Source organism: Dendroctonus ponderosae, unplaced genomic scaffold, assembly GCF_020466585.1.
Source record: "Dendroctonus ponderosae isolate FM_Combo_2020 unplaced genomic scaffold, Dpon_F_20191213v2 Dpon_F_20191213_3, whole genome shotgun sequence".
In the NCBI taxonomy this organism is placed as follows: Eukaryota; Metazoa; Arthropoda; class Insecta; order Coleoptera; family Curculionidae; genus Dendroctonus; species Dendroctonus ponderosae.
This window is the reverse complement of record NW_026018508.1, coordinates 9,998,568-10,017,960: the sequence shown is the minus strand read 5'-3', so window position 1 is coordinate 10,017,960 and position 19,393 is coordinate 9,998,568. Positions and strand designations below refer to the sequence as shown.

Genomic DNA, 19,393 nt, shown 5'->3' with positions numbered 1-19,393 from the left:
ACAACTCGTGATATTCTTGTGTCGGTTTGCCTACGGTTCTAATAAAATTCTGTCAGCATTCGCAGCTCTAAATTAATATTTTTTGCCCGCTGCTGTTCTACATGCAGTAATTACGGCATGCAAAGTTAACATTACGTTCGTTAAGCGGTCAGCTACATTGGAATGACAAATTGTGCAACTGTGCAAAGCTCCATTTGACTTTGGACTGTTTGTTTCACAACCATCTGAATTATTCGGACAATATGTTTTAGGCAGTTTGCTAGTATTGCGAACTGATTAATACTGTTTTACAAGCAGCCGCATTTATTCAAGGTTTATTCAAATTAATTTAATTCGTGAAACGCACTGGGAAGCAATGGTGCTTGAAAAACGCAATGCTCCAAAGAGCTTTAGCATTTAGGTGCCTGGCTTAAAAGCTTATTGAAAATGGACGCAGATGCTGAAAGGGCCTTTAGAAGGTTGACATTAATTTATTTCCAAATGCTTTATTTACTTAGTTTACCTTAAGTCAACGTTGACTAAGTTGTTGAAAAATCTGCCTCATTTTACGTTTAACATTCAGTTTGTCTCCCTTAGTTTTTTTGCAACATTGTGCAGAATGATATGAGCAGAATCTGCAGAAAAATAACACCTAGACATAAATTAATTTACATACTTGTTTTAGTTCGTTGAAAGATGAAATATGCGACTTTCTAATTATGTGTACTAAGAACATATATGTCCCGAGTGTGACTCAATTCTGAGCAAGTGCTAATTTCTGGCGACCCTTTTTGTTTACCTTTGAACTTGCAGAGAATATCTTCAACAAACTTCCTAAACATGTCATATCTCTAGAGCTTTAGTTTGTATTTGATTATCACAACTAACCACTTAAATTTGCAAAAAAATATGCTTCTTTATACATAGGAATGCAATTGCCATAATTAGGGTCTTCAACGAGAATTTATTGCGCGATGGCATTTTCTTTGGGTTTCATGCACGTACAATAATGTATCAAATTCGGGCCATCGTTTCCCCGACTAGAGAGACGTTAATTTGAAAAAAGCAGCGAATTTCCGTGGCCACAAACACTCAAACTGAACAAATGTGCGTTATAAATTTCCGGAAGATACCGGCATCCAACTTTAAATCAGTGTCAGCAATTCGAACTTTTTACCATTTAAGCAAATCTGGGATAAATTCAATTCGTCTGACGGTCTCAAAAAAAGCTGACAGCCCATTTTAAACCGTATTTCCCCATATCATATCTCTTCGTTAGGCAGATGCAACCTTTCATTAGGCCACTTTAATTAATGCCGGTAAAAATATGTTTAATCATCATTATGGAAAATGCTAAGAACATGGATGTTCTTCTAAGAGGAATATTTATTTTAACTTTATTATTATTAAAAGTAGGTACTAATTAGATTAGTTTTTCATCTCCGTCGTCTGGAAAATGCCAACTAAATCGTTAGGCAATTAGATGGAATAATAAAGTAAAATATGAATTAGCCTTCAATGCGAGATATGCTACGATTATTGCACTAGAAACAGTAGCGATTGTGGCTTTTAATCTGCGAGTCCTGTTTTTTCAATAAATTTTAACTTTCTAGAAGTATAATTGCAATCCTCGGCCGCGCTGTTCTCAAATAAGTTCTTGAGCCAAACGTGCTTTGTATGCATGCCATCCATTCCTGTGTAAATATTTTAGACCAGAAACTTACTGACTATTCCGCAGCCGAATTGATTTCTAAGACTTTTCACAAATGAAACAGAGGATTCAATTGTGTGCTCTATAGAAATGTAAGATAGTTGGCTTTCTAAATGGTTCTTACGCGGCTAAAGTCAAGTATAATCTAAATAAAACAGGAACAAGTCAATTTTCAAGTAAATTTCAACCTGTGAAATAGCGTTTTTAAATGAAATCCCACACGGTCAAACTATTCAGAAAGCGTTATGTGATTATGGTGATTTTTTCGGGCTTTCAAGCCTGTGAAAGCTCAAAACTTGTGCCCTTACTAATTGTATTACATGCCGTTTATGTGTCGCTATTAAATAAAATTGCGCAACAAGCTTTGATAATCCCCATATAATCAATATAATTGCTAAAGTCCAGGCGGCTTGTAAAGTTTCTACGTGCTAGTAGCAACAATTGCACACGAAAAGGTGTTTCAAACCATCCTGTAAAACTATTATAACAGTGTGTGTGGTGGCGTTGAACAGATAAAATCGACATGAATTTTTAATTCAGCCGCTCAGAGAAATTTCAAATTACAACATTTAATTTGTAGCTGACACGGAATTTCGAAATAAATAGGGCTGAGAATTTGCAGAACCCGAAAATCCAACGAGGTGGCAAATCAATTGCTTTTCGATTAATTAAACACCTATCATTCATCGATCCAGCGTTCGCGTGAATCATTCAGCAACATGGATTTTGGCCCGAATGTGGCGGAGAACTTTGACTGCTGTAGCATAACCGATCAAATTAAAAATACAAAAAGAAAATAACGGAAAAGCCTAACAATAGTTTGTATGTGGTCGCTTTGAAGAGCTTTTTACATCACATTATTACGTTTTTGCATCTGACAACCGTTGGAATGAAAAAATTTATAGCTGAATTTATCTATGCATACAGTGAGCTTAAACAAGTGCTTTAAAAATGTTTTCAAACATTTTAGTAGTAAGCAGCTTTAAATTATAGCAAACGTGTCAATTAAAATTTAGAAAATTAACATATAAATCATGACGATTTTATTAATCAAACTAAAAAAAAAGCTACTAGCACATATAACCGACTTAAAAAAACAAAAGTTAGCAAAACTTAATAGAGGAAAACAGCTGCAAATATATCGGAATACTTCCAAACTTTAGCAATTTAACAATTTTATTGCGTTTAGGTTTACTATTGAATATAGATTATCCGATATAAAATAGAATAAAACGCAACAAAACTATCAGATATCAAGAAACATTTTGAATATAATGAGAACTGCGATTAAAACTACATCAGACAAAGGAACCATTAATGTGAATTTAGGCCAATTAGAGTTTGAAAGCGAAACGTTTACGGACACAAGACAAACAATTGGCAGACAAAGTAATAATTATTAAAAAAGAAAATTAACTTATCTAAGAATCAAACTACAAGACAAAAGTATCAAACAAGTAGACTTTCTGCTCAAAACCAAGCATAGTCAAAATAAATATTCACCTTTGTCTACATAGGCGTATATTAGAACACATTCACATGTTTATTTTATGTGAAAAACGTACTTTTTTTCATACGTTTAATGTACGTTCAAAATAATAGTTGGAAGTGTATTTGTCCATTAATACTTTAGTGCTAATACCACCAATACACAGATCAAAAAAAGCATTTTTTTAGCGGTTTCTAGGCACCGTTTTAGAACTTGATACCGAAACGTAGGCACATTGAAATTGCAGTGATAAAACACGTTTTCCTGTAAGTTGCACTTGTAGGCTATTAGCTACGTTTAAAAATAAAACAATTTTGCCACCTATTAAAAAAAACAAGTAGAAATCGCAAAATATTGTCCCAGGTAACTACGGTAACTAACACTAAACGAGCAAAGAAGTAAGACATCACAAAATAAACAAAGAGTTACAAAATACACTAACAAAGAGAAACTAGATAAGTTCTATATTGTTGAGGCGGATTCATTTTTTTACAAACTTCTTTTTGGGTATTTCGCCTCAAAAATTTTTGTAAAATAAAAGACGTGAGGAAATTCTGTCTTTTTGAAAGACAAAAATTTTTGAGGCGAAATACCCAAAAAGAAGTTTGTAAAAAAAGAGAAACTAAACAGATACATATTCCATATAGAGCGTTAAAAGTTAATAATCACTTAAACTTCCCAACAGTTATTGGCTTTCAGGAGAATGAAGTAAATTTGCACAAATACCTTCTAACATGCTCTCACTTAAGCTTTACGGCATACTTGGCTAGTTAAAACGGCGTTTTGAACCAAATTCGATTGCTCTTCATCTAAATATCCACCCGGAGATGTAGAGGAAGAAGTGTAGAGAACGGGGAACACAATTAGCCCAAGTAAACCAAAGTTTTGTAACGATTTTAACTCTAACTTCTAGCCAGGATTCCATCTCCTAACTAGGATTGGATTTTAAAGTTAAAAATTCGCATTTGTGAATTTTATGGCTTTAACGGCCGCAGAGCGCCTGTTACGAAGTTCAATAAAAAAAATCAAAGGTTTTTTCGCTGTTTGATTTAGTGACTTCCGTCTAATAAACAACTATGTGGAAACTATTTAAATTCAAAACAGCAATTTAAAAAATCCGAAGTCATGTGCAGGCGTTTTTGCCAGTTTGCCCCGCGGGAAATTTAATTGTCAAAATTCATGGAAAAAACAATGGATGTGCCCCTTGAAATAATTTAACTCCACGCGAAATAGCTTCGCTTCCATTAAAACATCATATTAAAATGTTACTTCGGACTCCCAACTATTAAAGAAACTTTTAATTGGACCTCGAAGTTAACAGAAATTTATTTTGCAACTTTTTAACTCGCGCAAATATATTACTTTCAATTAAAAGTTTCCTGTGTTTTATATTTACATTTGTATTTTGCCAATTTCGTTGCGGTGGTAATTTTTCCCTTTATTTACTGGGAGCTTGTTGGCTAGAGAGCCGATTAGGTTGTTGGTCAACAACTGTTTTGAATTTCCATTTATGAAATATATTGTGGAAATAACAGTAAAACCAATAAACGAAAATAATTGGCTCGATAATGTATTATACGATTTTGATTGGATATTTGCAGTTTTCGGACACTGTTCAATTATTACCGAATTTCGTTACCGTCATGTCTGATATTTATATAATTCCGATTAAGCTTGATCCTTTCATGTTTATTTTATTTTCTATACAAAGCGGTAATTAACACCCCATTTTTTCCCATCAATTCCCATGCATTTTTGTCCAACACTTTCCTGTGCTCGAATTTTGCGAGTTGCAGGAAAGTGATGGGAAGCTAAAATTTGAAATTTTAATTTACCTACTAATGCAAACTGGGAAACTTTGACAAACAAGTCAGTGTTCAAATGTGAATACATTCATATAATATCTTTGTCCATTTGTATTAATATTTTATCAACTGGACTTAATTGTGTCATGAATTCTTGAGTATATGAATAGTAATATATTAATGCGTGTTCAATTTGACCGTATTTGTTATTTGGTCTTTTTCGGTTTAATTAAATTTTCGTCCACGTTGCAGATTGTCTGATTAAGAAATGTTTCATACTATCATTTACACTTTTGGGAATACAGTTGTTATCAAGACCAGAAGAAATTAAATCAAATTTTGAAAATTATGGTAACCCGATACATTATTAACTCACTATCTGCTCAGTGCCTTTTAACTCATGCACTATAAAATTATTTTCAATACAGTTCAAGTGCTTGGCAGGTTCCTTTTACGGAAATTTGAATTTTTGTACACATGCTGATTTTCCAGCCAGAAAATTTCATGGGAAAATAAAATTTATTGCCAGGGTGGGAAATCAATGGTCATTGGGGACTAAATTGCTTTTGTGTAAGTTGCACCCCATATTGAGTTATGTTCCTCTTTACTATATCTACGGTTTGCGGCTAATACGGAAAATACATCGAATACTAAACTATGGGAAACAAAGCGCAGGGAGTTACATTAAAATGGATACAAGGTTAAAATATATCAAGAAATAAATTAAATTTATGTTCAATGTCTAATAAATACATTAATTTTTTATGCAACTTGTTCATCCCCATAATGGCGCAACTTTTATTTTTCTAACAACGAAATCCGTATTCTCTATTTGACTGAGAAAATTTGACTTTAAAAGATTATTTTCACAATAAACTTCGGTTAATCCGATATTTATATTTCAGGGGCTTTCGTCTGTTGATACGAGTTTAATTTGTTATATAAATGTAAAATTTCCTAAATCACCAGTGAAGGCATATGTATTGACGTAGTTTTAAATTTTTATCTAGTATAATGGTTTTTATTTTAATATTTTTTTTGCTCTCAATTGTTTGCTGAATAAACCTCTAAATCCAGAAATCTAATCCAGAAACTGATTTTGAACTCAATTTTTCGAAAGAAACCTCTTTGTGTGAGATTTACTTTAAATAAAACTTTGAATAATTAATTTAAGACTAACTGTAATGTTTCATGAAAAACGCTTAGCAAAAATGTTAAACAAAGAAAAACGAATCACTTCACAACGGAAATTGAGAGTTCAAAGCAAATTATCAAAATCCGTTGATTCATAATTATTATTTTTATTGTTTTAAGAATGTAATTGAAATGCATTTCCCTATTTTTCTTTACCCGCTGAAAATGAGATCTCTGATTTTCATTAATCTAACTCTATCATGCACGTCGAATAAATGAATTTCCGGAAATATGCTCTTGATCTTATAAGTGTAGGTGTTGTATAATTAATTACTCGCGATTTAATTCACTATATTAAATGTGGTAAATGAAAATTGCATTTAATTCATTTTCCGGAATGCGTGTTCCATTAAGCAAACACCCAAATAATCATCTACATACTAAATGTTGCTTACATTAATCGAAAAACGCTTAAAAACTTTAATTATAACAGGTAATAATCCCGGTAACATTTGCCACTCAATCATCTTTCTGATCTCGGGTTCAGATATCAGTTTTCCGATCTGCATTTGGCTGTTTAATATTGAAACTGATATACATTAATGTGTCAGATAACATGTCTATTCTAATTTAGGTCCTATGTTTGAATTGGCTTATCATTTAGTGATAATTTTTCGTTGATTAATTAGTAACGATCTTTGTCCTGGAAATATAAATTTCTATGCGCACGGAGTGCAAACCGCGGCCTCAATACGTCCCACTTCAACCTTTAATCAGGCTCAAAAGGAGAGCACCATTAAATTTTTTTGAAATAAAAAGATGTTCTCATGGTTTTTAACTCTAAAACTTTTTGAAAGTAATTCTGTTCCGAGAACACTCTGCTCTAGCTGGTATAATTTCATTAAGTGCCAAGACTATTATCGTCTGCTCGAGTTTTGCGTACCAAGTTTAGTTTTTCCACGTATTGCGATGGCACATTTCATTTTGCTCGCAATTTATATCAGTATATTGTGCGGCAACTCTATTTACGCTTGATGAATTTTAGCACTTAGCAATGTCGATGTCTACTGATTCAAGAGAAAAATGAAGCTGTTTTGAAGCAAGTATCGAATTTCTATCTTTTGAAGCGTTTTTATTGAGCTGCTGTTTTCAACACAACTGTTCACAGTGGTGGCTCCTGGGAAAGCTTTAAACAAATTCTGAAAATTATGTTTACTTGTATAGCTTGGCTATCTACCATAGCCGGTTTTCTGGTTTCTGGTACTATTTTCTTTAAATTTTATTTTTTGTCTGCATAAATACTTAAATAAAGCCTCACATTAATAAAATTGTCCTCAACATGTAAAACCAGAGTTCCTCACATACACTCTGCATTTTAAGTTGACCTCGCTGCGCGCTCAAAAAGAAAATAACGTAGAATTTGGATGTGGACAAACAACCGATACTCTACTACTCAATAACGCTTTGGCCGCTGATCTAAATGCAGCGAAATCTTTTCTTTATTACCGGTTTGATTTGAAAGCGATGTTGTGCGCATAGATCACGATCCTGTGGCCCAGACTAAATAATAATCAAATACTGAATTATTAACTCAGTAACTGAGTAATTAATCTGAGATAATAATACACTGGTAAGGTGAGTTGGCGGGTTGTTCCACTGGCCGACGTACTTAGTTTGCATTTTATTTCAAATGACTTTATTTATAATAAGTCACATGTTTTTGTCTGTCTTTGAACTAGAATTCTTTTGCTAGGTTCTGCTTTAATCAAGATAGTTACTTTTTATTTGAGTATAAATAAAAAGCTGATGTGCTTTAAAAATTTTCCGTAAAATGCCGACTTTACTTGTTTTTTTCTCAAAGTTTTTTGTTTTAAAGTGAATTCCTTTGTATGGGAAATAAAAATCTAGTTTAGTGCCAGGCTGGTCAATAGATGAAACTTCTCAAGCCATATTGACGCATCAAAAAACTTATCCAGCTCGCAGTATTGCGGGTTCTTTAAAGAAGCTTCTTGGGTTTTTCGCAGCTTGCGCCCATTTAAAATTTACAGGATACATGGCGAAGCGAGTGTTGCACTTTATGCATACATATTTTATGCTGTGGAAATTTTAGGATGGCTATTAAAATGGAAGTTTCCTTTTCTTTTGGAGAATAAACTTAGAAATGTGCTAACTTAATTAAAATTGCATTTGAACAGCTCAATTTTCTTGTTGGTTTTACTCAAATTAGTTTTACTCAAATTTTACTTAAATTTATTTWAAAAARAKTATTGAAAATTAGGAAAAACKTACTTTTYCMATAATGGTTTTTGAGCTAATATCMTATTTGTYTTKWCTACAACCTTARCATATTATGAATTTAGCTAAATTSGATGTCTTRACAATCTTTGAGTTAGTTTTCCAAAATMATTTTCMGCAATATAAWTTTTGCTAATACACATATTTCASGTTTKAATTTTTCYTAGTTTGCASTTAACATGCACTATTTACTTCGGATYATTARATYTAAGKACAAAGAAAATTCCTTTGYTATTTTCAAACCGCGAAAAAAACTGATAATTTAAGTCATGTACATGGAAATTCCCCAGTTGAGTTACAATCGGCAAACATGTTACAGAAATTAATAATATTCTAGACATGCTTTACATTTTAATATGTATAATTGCATTTGGGTTAATTAGACACGTACGTTGCTTATAACTCAGCTTAATGTATTATGTGAGTTAATTTCTGCTTCTTCAAATCGTGCGCGAATTTTGCGCCACCTATCTGAGAGCTTGTTGTACGATCAACTATTGGAAAATCGAAAAATCTTATTGATTTATCAAGTTTTCCAAATCGATGTACTGTAGAATCCTGACTGGAAGTATTGATCCAGGATCCAGCTCTGCAGGTCGATTAAAGACAGTCTCGGCTGCGGAACGCAGAGGGCGCTTTCCTTATAGAGAAAATTTTTATTATTCAAATGGAAGGTTTTATATTTAGATGACCTTTTGTTTGAGTAATGATATTACTTAATAGTAAAATTATACGAGAAAGCATAGCAATGGGGTTCAGAATTCGTTTCAATCTATGGAAAAAAGGATTTAAAATTATTTCTATTCGTTTCCTTAAAACGAAGTAAATTCATTTTGTATGCACATAAAATACCGCTTCAAACTTGTATAATTACTCTGATATAATTGGGAATAATGATGAATCCTTTTAGAGTTTAGATAATATGGACAGCTTTTGCTGATTATCGCACAATTTCCGCGATTGCAGCTCCCATTTCCAAATGACTTGAACCTCTATACCCGGGTTAATGGCTTTGTACAGTTTATAAATAAATTAGCTCAAAATGGAATTCGGTAATTTGCTAATAATCCGCCCTTCTTAAGATTGACCTGCTCAATTATTTGTGCTTGTTTTGTTAGTTTGATCGATACATTTTCAAATTTTTGATTGTTGTTTCGATTGGATTGTCCCCTTTCTTTTGTTTTTTTAATTAATTTCGGAATTTTTGGCCTCATCTTCATATTTCTTTTCATCGTTTTATGGATAACCGTCTTCTTTTCGATTTGATGGTTTGTTCTTGATTTGAGGCTTTACTTCCAGTGTTATTTTACATGCTACATGCTACAGGGTGATTCAAAATTGGCGTCATTTTTTTTAAGGGGTGATAGAGACTCCCTTGGGAAGTACGAGAAAAATATTGAAAATTTTTTTTTCCAAAATTTCTAGAAGATATTAACAGTTGAAGATCAAATTTCAACTTTGTTATTAAGCATTATTTTGAAATGGTTATTATTATTATTTCAGCGCCAGACAACACCTTCAGAGGAATGACGTCAATTTTGAATCACCCTGTATATATTAATACGAATATATATTATGTAAATAAAGGATGAGAATAGTCTAAATTTTAAAATTTTTATCATTTATATTACTGGTTTTTCACTTCAGTGTTTGTGAACTTTTTCATTCCGTCTTTATTACTATTTGTTGAACGGATCTTGAAAATGTATTCTTGCTTTTTGCTTTCCGATACTGAAGTGTTTCATATTTTTATTCTACATTTTTTCCATGCATTCTTCTTCGAAAATGGTTCGGATACTTTACTTTTATTGCCTCTATATCAGCGATTTTTTAGTGGTTTTCTCATTTTTATGTTTCATAAATTATATTTATATAATTATGTATTAAAAGTTCATAATATCATATATATAAATGTTGGGACAATGTTAATTTGGAAGATTCTTCTTGTATGTGATGTCTGTGCCTAAAATCGGTAAGCATTTTTGTAAAAAAAAATTTGGATTGGTACTTGCAATAGAGTTGCATTACAATAATTGTTTAAAATATCTGTATATATTTTCCGCGTCTCGAATATCTATGTGTTCAATCCTTTATATCTGTTATGAATTCTTTCTGTCCTTGTAACTGTTACTACCGTTCGTATGATTATTAAGTTTGACCACTTATTAGGTTCTAATAATATTTTCAGTTGTATTACTTATTTTGGTCCCCTTGCGGTTTTTCTCACTAATTTTAACCATCCGTTATTTTCATGATTCTGTTTTTATTTCTTTGATAAGCAGCAATTAAGTCTTAACATTTTGTGACAGAAATACTTGGGTTTATATAAAACTTGGGTTTATATACTGAATTTTGTAGAAAATGTCCATCTAGCAATCTAAACGAATTTATAAGAGAAATTTAAAACATAAGTGAAATAAAATTAATAAACTAAGTAGTTAGTACTCGCAGAAATGTGCTGAAATTAAAAATATATCGTGAAATAAATTCATTGCGAAGCAAATGCATAATCAGGAACCAGAATGTTCCCTGTAGTGCTTGTAGAACACTTCTGACTGGCCACTACAAGGTATGAGGTTGCGAATACTGAAACTTGTTTTGAGAAACGTTAACCAACAGAACTTCCGCCAAAATTTATAAATTACCATATACGGCATTTGAGAGCCTGATGTATCGATTTAAATGCTAAATAAAGCATTAGTTTTAGTTCGAAATACACTAGTTGACCGAGTGGTTATTATCGATTGAATACTGTAAAACCAAATGAATAGTTTGTTGTTTCTTTGTAGACATTTTAATGTAATGATCAGTATATTAAATTTACGTTCAGATAATATTACATTTTCAAAATTTTTTCACTTCCACATATTTCCGCGCTTGAACTTGTGTGATGAAAACAAGTGCAATTTGCATGAGTCGTACTGTCGCCATTCAAAACACTTAAAAGTTAAATCTCACTTTATCCATTTACCCTCACGGTAAGACGCTGAAAATAGAGTTCCCCCAAAACAGTTCTGGGTAAGTAAAGTTTTGATGCATTTTAAAGTGGAAAGTCCAGTCGTGGGAGAATTGAGAGGTCGCGGGGACTGCGCAAATGGCGATCGTTTGGAAATGACGCACAGTGGAAAATCCTACCGTTCACTCAGACAAGACTACAATTTTTTTTTTAAATAAATAATTAAAATATTGCATACAACATGCATAATCAATTCACATCTTTTATAGAAAGATAAAGAAAAATGAGCCGCCAATGTAAATAACAAAACAATTAAACATTTGAGGCCAATAGGAGATAACGGAAGTTTTAGTTAATATTGCTAGGAACGATTATTAATATATGTTTATTCAATAATTTCTTGAGTAAGACTGAATACGTTTTGTGCTTCAGTGGGAAAAAATGGAAAAGCGATTGAATCAGATCAGGATTTTTTGTATCAGTTTAGAAATATGACTGGTTTCAACCATAACAGTTGAACACAGAAAGTTGCGCTGATTTGTTTTTATTAGAAACAAAAGTAAACATTGAAATAGTTAAGAATACGAATCGAAAATAATTTTAGCAGGAGGAGTAAAGAAATGCTAAAGCATTGGGAATAACCGCCAAAAAACAGTGCACTCGATCACAATTTCTGCCTCTATTATACAGGGTGGTTGGAAATTAGTGTCAGTGTTTTGAGGTTTACTTGGACAGTTTGAGGAATATTAAGAAACATCTTTTGAGCACATTTGCCTAAAATAATGTCAGTTGCGAAAAAAATTTCCAATACTAAACATTTTGTTGAAAATGAATCATAGCTCTATTTTTTCCAAGTGATTTGCATATTGCTTAAATTAGCTTCCATACTATTTTCGAAAAATTTACGTTCCTAAGATTGTCTGATCGAAACTAATTTTTAGATCTGCTATAATGTTTGCTGATAAAAAGAGCACAGGCTGTCCAGCCAAAGGACAAAAAAATCGCTGGACTAATTTGTCTTTTGAAATGTAGAATAAWGTTCAAAATATGGGKATTTTAAATTTGAATGTAAATTTCATATTTTATTAGAAATAGTGTTTATTTAACATCAAATTTTAAACCAGATATAATTTAGTTTACTTCTTACTATTGGGCATGTTTGGCCCTATGCGAATAGGGCGCATGGAAATTCGCATTTTTTTTTAAATTATGAAGTCAGTAATATGAGTATGATGGTAATTGCATAAACCACTGATAAGGACTTTTAAAATAAAAAAATGTCCAAGACGCACTTTTAAATACTATATTTAACACCGGCACAGAAACACTAGATGGGAAAACAGTAACGTATTTTATAGGTTACAATTTAAAATTTAGTGCCTGCTATTAATTCGGTTACAGCCTGCAATTATTAGTGAACGGGCGCTAAATATGTTCTTCCATATCTCTCTATTCACTTTTCATTTTCTTATGCTGCTATAGTGCACAATCTACAAGGATAGTTAATCAAGACTATCCAGTTTGAGCGTGTTTATGTAACCTTCTTCTTAGTGCATAAATAGCCGATAACAAAGTCACCAAGATTGATCTTTGAGAGTTTCCGTCGTCCTCAAATAAAAATCCGGAAAATTTTGGCAAATTTTGGGAGGAAAACACTTTTGAACTGTAACCCTTTACTTTTGGATTCGATTGCTTTTTCCTTCGACAAATTGGTGGTTTGTTCCACCGTGAGCCGGCTCTTGGAGGACGGCGCCATCGACCTCGTGGCGACGCCGTGGCGTAAAGCGCAATACTTCCGTCGCGACGGCCCTCGCTTAGTTACCTCGCGCTCGAACGCGAAACGTGCCTGTCAGCTCTTCGCCGCGAAACTTAAGTGGCGCGAATCAAGGTAAATCTCTTCCAATTTCTTGAAGGTCAGTCCCGACCAACTTCTTGCATTTGAACCAAAACTCTCACATCTAACAGCAAAAATATCCTTATTTTCTATAAAAAAATTGTGGAGGATGTGACTTTATCTGAAAATTACTGAAGGGCCTAAAAATAGCACAGAGTGGCTCTCTTTCTCACATGATTGCAGGGTTTTTTGCTTAAGCAACATAATTATAAAGTACTTGATATTGACTTGATTCAATACTTTATCAAACCCCTTCTTTTTTGCACCATTTAGCAAATATGAAAAATGTTACTTCTGCCGAACAGAGATTGCCGATTTTCAGGCAATCAATTGAACGAGCTTCAAACTGAAAAGTTAATAAAGTTCTCAATAGGCAGGGAATATTTTACGTGGCAAACACCGACGTGGAAGGGTAGAGGAAATAAATAATAACTTACATTGTGGACGGTGGGAAGTTTAAATTGATAGGGGTTATTGATGACGTGAGTTATTGACTTGGCGATGCAAAATGTAAATACTTTATTCGTTTTTATTATTAGATAACCAGCAGTTTCACCTGGATGACCTCTTTCAAATTTGGTAGTTAACTGTGTTATTAATTAAATAGCATCTTTTTCCAAACTTCCCTTCTAAGAAATGACTGGAACAATGCTATAAAATTTTTAGTTTTCCTTCGAAAAATGCCTTAGCAGGAAGTCACGTAAATATTTTAGAGCTTAGTAGATATCTCACTAAATTTTTACGAGTATGACGGCGCTTGCATGCTTTGAGGAATGTATAAAATAATTCTCGACATAATTTCATATTAGGAAATTCAAACACATTTTCTACCAAACCCCAAGAAATATTTATTCAATTTTGCTCTTTTAATATTTGGGTCCTGGTAAAGCAATAGAAGAATTTACCATTTGCGTCGTTTTAAAACAAATTTTTGTAGAGCATGTGCATATCAAATAGCTCAAATGTTGATTGGCAGCCATTTACTCTTTCACGGTCGCGTTTGTCATATATTTAGTCCAGTTGTTTATGTAAGTTTATTCATTAAGTTAAATCAACTCTAAATTTCATTCCAGCAGACTTTATAAATGCGTTAACGGATCGAAATAGACTTTTATTTATTCATACTTTCAGAATGACACTAAAGCTGCGGTCTGATTATTTTTTCTCAAATTGATACTTTTAAAGTATATCTTTTAAAAGCTACATGAACACCGGCAATGTTAGAGTCTCGAAATCTAAATGATTTTGAATCCATTAGAAACAAGTTGTATGCTCGAAAAACTAAATACGAACGTAATTCTAAAAGAGAAGCTTAAGGAATTCCCAAGTTACCAACGTATTTAACACTATTTCTAACTTGGTTTTCATAATTTACGAGCATATGACAACCGTTTATTTTAAAACGAGTTTAGAGGCACTATTCTACGATTCTACGAATATGCTAAAAACTTCTTTTAAAACGTGAATAATTGAGTAAATTTGCCTGAAGCGTTTTTTATATGTTAGTAAAAATTAATGGTAGCACAATTTCTCAAAATAAATGTTTCTACTATAGGTTCATGACGAAAAAATGCATGTTTTGAGGTCCTGGATTAGAAATTATGCACATAATTTTTCATAATTTGAGCGGGTATGACGACCGTTTATTTAGACAATAGTTCGCATGCGCACTATTTCCGAAGCGTAAAATTAAATGATTCATAAATTGGTTGGTAGTATTCATAAAATAGTTAGTAAACCTGTTTCTTTGCACAACAAAAGTTTTCTTTCTCTTCAAACACTTGCTTCTACTTTGGCTTTTTAGACATAAACTTAAAATTTATCCGTATTAACGCGAAGTACCCCGTATAAGAGCTCAAGAGTTTAAAAGATTCAATGCTTGTTTATGATGAAATCGTTCAAGAAGCTTCTAATTCGATGTTGTTTTCCAACTATTGAATAAACATGCCTTAATTAAAAAACAGACCAAGTTTTAGATGAGACTTTTTCAAGACTTAACGTTTCTAACTGCCACTAATGTTCATAACGCGCAATTAAAACAGTGCTATTTTAGTGTTGTTCAAACTTTTGCAATCGTTAGCATAATGAGTTGCTTCTGTAGTTAAAATTAACRTATTATTATACTCTGCTTCTTTTCCATTTGAATCCGTTCTTTGACTGGTTTGAGTTTTTCGCAAAGCTTTTGAGAAGCTCTAGCAAATGTATGCAKATTTTGATACATCTAAAGTACATTTTKTYCATAGAATTATTCAAAATAAAATTTCTGATTGAGRGATTCTAAAAACAGTYATTAGCAAGCAACTGGGCACCAAACGTAATGAAAACCAAMAAATTCTCAATAATTAATTTTTATCTGCTTTTCCCTGATTATTTGCTTTCCTACTAGTCATGTTGTAGCAAAGTTATTAACTCATAGGCGAGGAAACAAAGTGATACATTAAATTCACTGAGGCAATAAAATATATTAATCATTTTAGCCCTGGGTTTGATATGAGCAAATGAAAATAGCACCACTCTAAACGCATTAATTTTCCCAAATAATTATTAGTGTTATGTATCCTACATGCCCCAGATTCCTTGTAAATTTCGAACTTGTTTTCACTTTAACACAGCTGGGCCGCATTACCATTCAAATGCAGGTTTATCACGTTTCATRAAGAAACCTTTTCTTGGAATTGAAAAACTTAGTTTGTTTCTGGAAGACCACTCTAGACTTTCGTAAGAKGCTTTATTCCCATCAGCAAATTTATTCGGAGGGAAACTTTGATTGTATCGAACGGAGTTCCTTGACACTATGGAATTGATGTATTTGACAAAATAGCAATGTAGAGAGGAAATTTTAAAATCATCTAGAACCGGGGAAAATCTTTGATGTTATTCTTATTGCAGTTGAAGTTCCCGGAAACCATACATGCACTCCATCAATCGACTTTGAATTCTACATTCGAATAAAATCAATATTCACTATTGAGCAGTTCGGGTGCAAGCTAACCGGGAAAAACGCTTCGAAACTCTTCCAGAATCAATGTTCGCCATTATTTGCGAAAACTTTAATTTTATACTATTTAGGAAACTTTGTTGTTTGTTACTGAATCCAGACCGCACCGGGGAACTAATTCAATGGAGTACGTGTGCGCCGTACATAATCAATCACATGCAAAATATATTAAAGTATATTTTCATAATGCCTTTGGAATTGACTTAAAGCATGCAATGGGGGCGCATTATTAAACCAACAAACCAATAATGGTAAACAAGCAAGTTCTTGTTAAATGCTATTTATCAATTCGGTGTGGTTAAAAAAAGACCACCTGACGTCAGCCCTAACTGCATGGTCTATAAATATTTAAATTTCGAGTGGAATATGATTAATATAAAAAGTACAATGGCTTGGAACATTGTGCTGGTGTATTTTTAAATAGCCACATTGCAAAAAGTACTAAATAATCAACGGATTGTTTGCAAGATTTGATTAGTTTTGTTAAGAACTTGTTATTCCAAATTACTCTTTGGATTTCAAAAACCCAAAAATTGGAAAAGACTAGATGGAAATTGATAGAGTAAAACATAACATAAATTTTACATATGGAATGTCCTTGACACGTTTCAAACGTTTTGGTTAATTCATAGATTATATTATTTGGATAAAATTATAACTGAAATAGAAAATTGACCCAGTTTTTCATAATTGAAATTTGCAATACTAATTAATTATCCATTAGCCTTAAAATGTGATAATCCGCTTTAAAGTGTACCTATTTTCAGCCTAATTATGTTTTGATGTTTGCCAAATGAACAAAGGGAAATTCGAATTGAAACTAAATAATAATATTAATGCAGGATTAAACCACATTGTTCGTAAATGCAGCTATCAAATTGACTTAAAATATAAATGGCATATTTGGCTATTAATTGTAAATTAATGATAGATGTTTTGAGTGCACAAGAACTTTCCCTGAATAGTTTGATTACGATAGTTGAAGATAAGATCTTAGGATTAAAACGGAGTTTGCTCGATTTTATTTATACTGTTAACTTGTTTCGCGCTTAATTAAGACCTTTACTATTTAAATTATTCATCAGCCAGAGAATAATAAAATTAAATTTGCACTTATACTTTGATATAAGGTTACTGCTAAATGCCAGGAAAATTTATGTAAAGCGTGCGTCTCAAATAACATTAGAATTTTCTTTAATAGCAATGTGTAATACGCATTTTTTCATTTGTAACTATATTGATCATGTGTGAAAAATGGGAGGAAATTCCGACTTTGGAAATACTTTTCTCTGTAACAAATTATCCCTATCATCTGGCCGGTTTCGGAGTTTTTATCCACTAATTAATCTAAAAGAATCGAACTTCTATTAATCCAGGATTAATTTTTTGAGGTTTGTTTGCAAGTAGATCGTTTTTCGTCTAGTGTACATTAAAACTCTTGCGAGAACATCCGCACATATTTCGACGAAATAATCAACAAAAGTTTAATGGGAAAACTCCGAAGATAATAAATATGTCTAAACAAATCTTACAAAACCACTCCGCTGATTTATCGATCTAGAATACGATAAACCCTAAGAGTACACAACTGGGTATGTTGTAATTATAGCCGTATATATTCCCTTCGATAAAAGCTGCTCTGAGCGATTAAAGTTCTCCCCCAATATATAACAAAACAAAAAGGTTTCCATTATTTTAGGTTCGTGCTCATAAAGTTTCCAGAGTAAAACTTCTTGAGGATTAATATAAAGTTACACAAGTTTAATAGTAAATTTAAGGGTATCTGAGGTTTTATATTTTATTAAGCAACAGGTTATTTATCTTTTGAAGAGGGGCTGGCTTTTTATATTCTCGCCTTTCGTAACCCGACTCGTTAGCGAGACTTTATTGTTATTCATTGTGCAGAGGCGCAGCGTTCCTGTATTTTCACCATACGAAGTTCTTATTTTTGCATAGTTAATATGCAAAAATAAGAGCTATAATATGCTCAGTTTTATTTATTGGCATGCATGAAAATATAATAGTGTTTAATCAGCATTTTTGCAAAAAGCTTGTTGCAAAATTGCACCTTATTTTACCTAATCAAGCGTTTCTATTACCTTTTCTCGTGTTCGTTATATACTGTTTATTGTAATATACAAAATTTTTCAATAGTCCAATTGCGATTTTTAACTACTTCTAAAGTTTTTCAATAGCTAAATCTATATTTTTAACTACTTTTTCTTTTTATTTTTCAGTAGTTGAGCCGAGATTTTTATATTAAGATGAAAGCAACTGTTCACTATCAAAAAACGGAAGTAAAATTCAACAAAATTCACAGCAAATAAGTATCAGTTCATATTCAATTGTATTATAGTTCAATAAATTGGACTATTTACAGACTTTGATAAACTCATCAATGCGGCGGAAATTCACAATTTAACAGCCACTATGGATATAGAAAAATTAATTTGAATGGTGGATTTGATGAAATGAGCTCTTTATGTGAATAATGCGAGGTAAAGCGCTAATTGAAGATACAATTTTAAGCTTTTAATCTCAGATTACACTCAACCAAGGTTGCCTAAAATTTCCTAAAGGCATGAAGTTGAATTCAGTAGATGCAAAATTCAGTATTGAGAAAACAAAAAAATATGTATAACTCACTAAGTATTTTTCAGTTCTATTGTTAGTTAGTAAAAAAAGTAAAATTCACTTCATGCAACTATAATTTGTGTAGTTTTAGCTGAAAACTAGTTAATCTCATCCTTATTAAATTTTCGCGAACACTAAAAGCCGCAAGAGATTATTCAATTAAGGTGTTAAAAGAGTCGCTATTAAGAATCTTAGTTTCCGCTTTCAAGTAAAACGATTTTCAGTGAAAATGTTCATTGTTATCACTCTAACTGAAATGTGAAATCTGTGATGCCACTTAGTTTTATCAGTCTCAAGTATCAAGGTCTTCGCTACTTACATTTCTATAGGTCTTTTACTAGATTTAAGTCATTGAAGTGGTGAATTAATAGAAAACTATTAGAGTCTATTTCGTCCAAAAGGACGAAACAGACAAAAATGGGACAACTGCAAACGAAGCAAGAACCCAATTGCATATGTTAAAAATCCCTATCAGTTTCTTTCATCGACTCGCACAGC

General features: G+C 32.3%; 1 protein-coding gene across 3 annotated transcripts in view; it reads left to right on the top strand.

The window, feature by feature from the left end:
* LOC109535791 overlaps positions 1-19,393 on the top strand; it is an 88,575-nt gene that overhangs the window by 11,827 nt on the left and 57,355 nt on the right. For 2 of the 3 annotated variants that reach the window (XM_019901795.2, XM_019901796.2), the window contains exon 1: positions 13,180-13,257. The exons of the other annotated variant lie outside the window; for it this stretch is intronic. The gene's annotated coding sequence lies outside the window, so the exon portion shown is untranslated. Of the gene's footprint in view, positions 1-13,179; positions 13,258-19,393 lie in introns of those variants that run through there. 3 annotated transcript variants of the gene reach the window in all.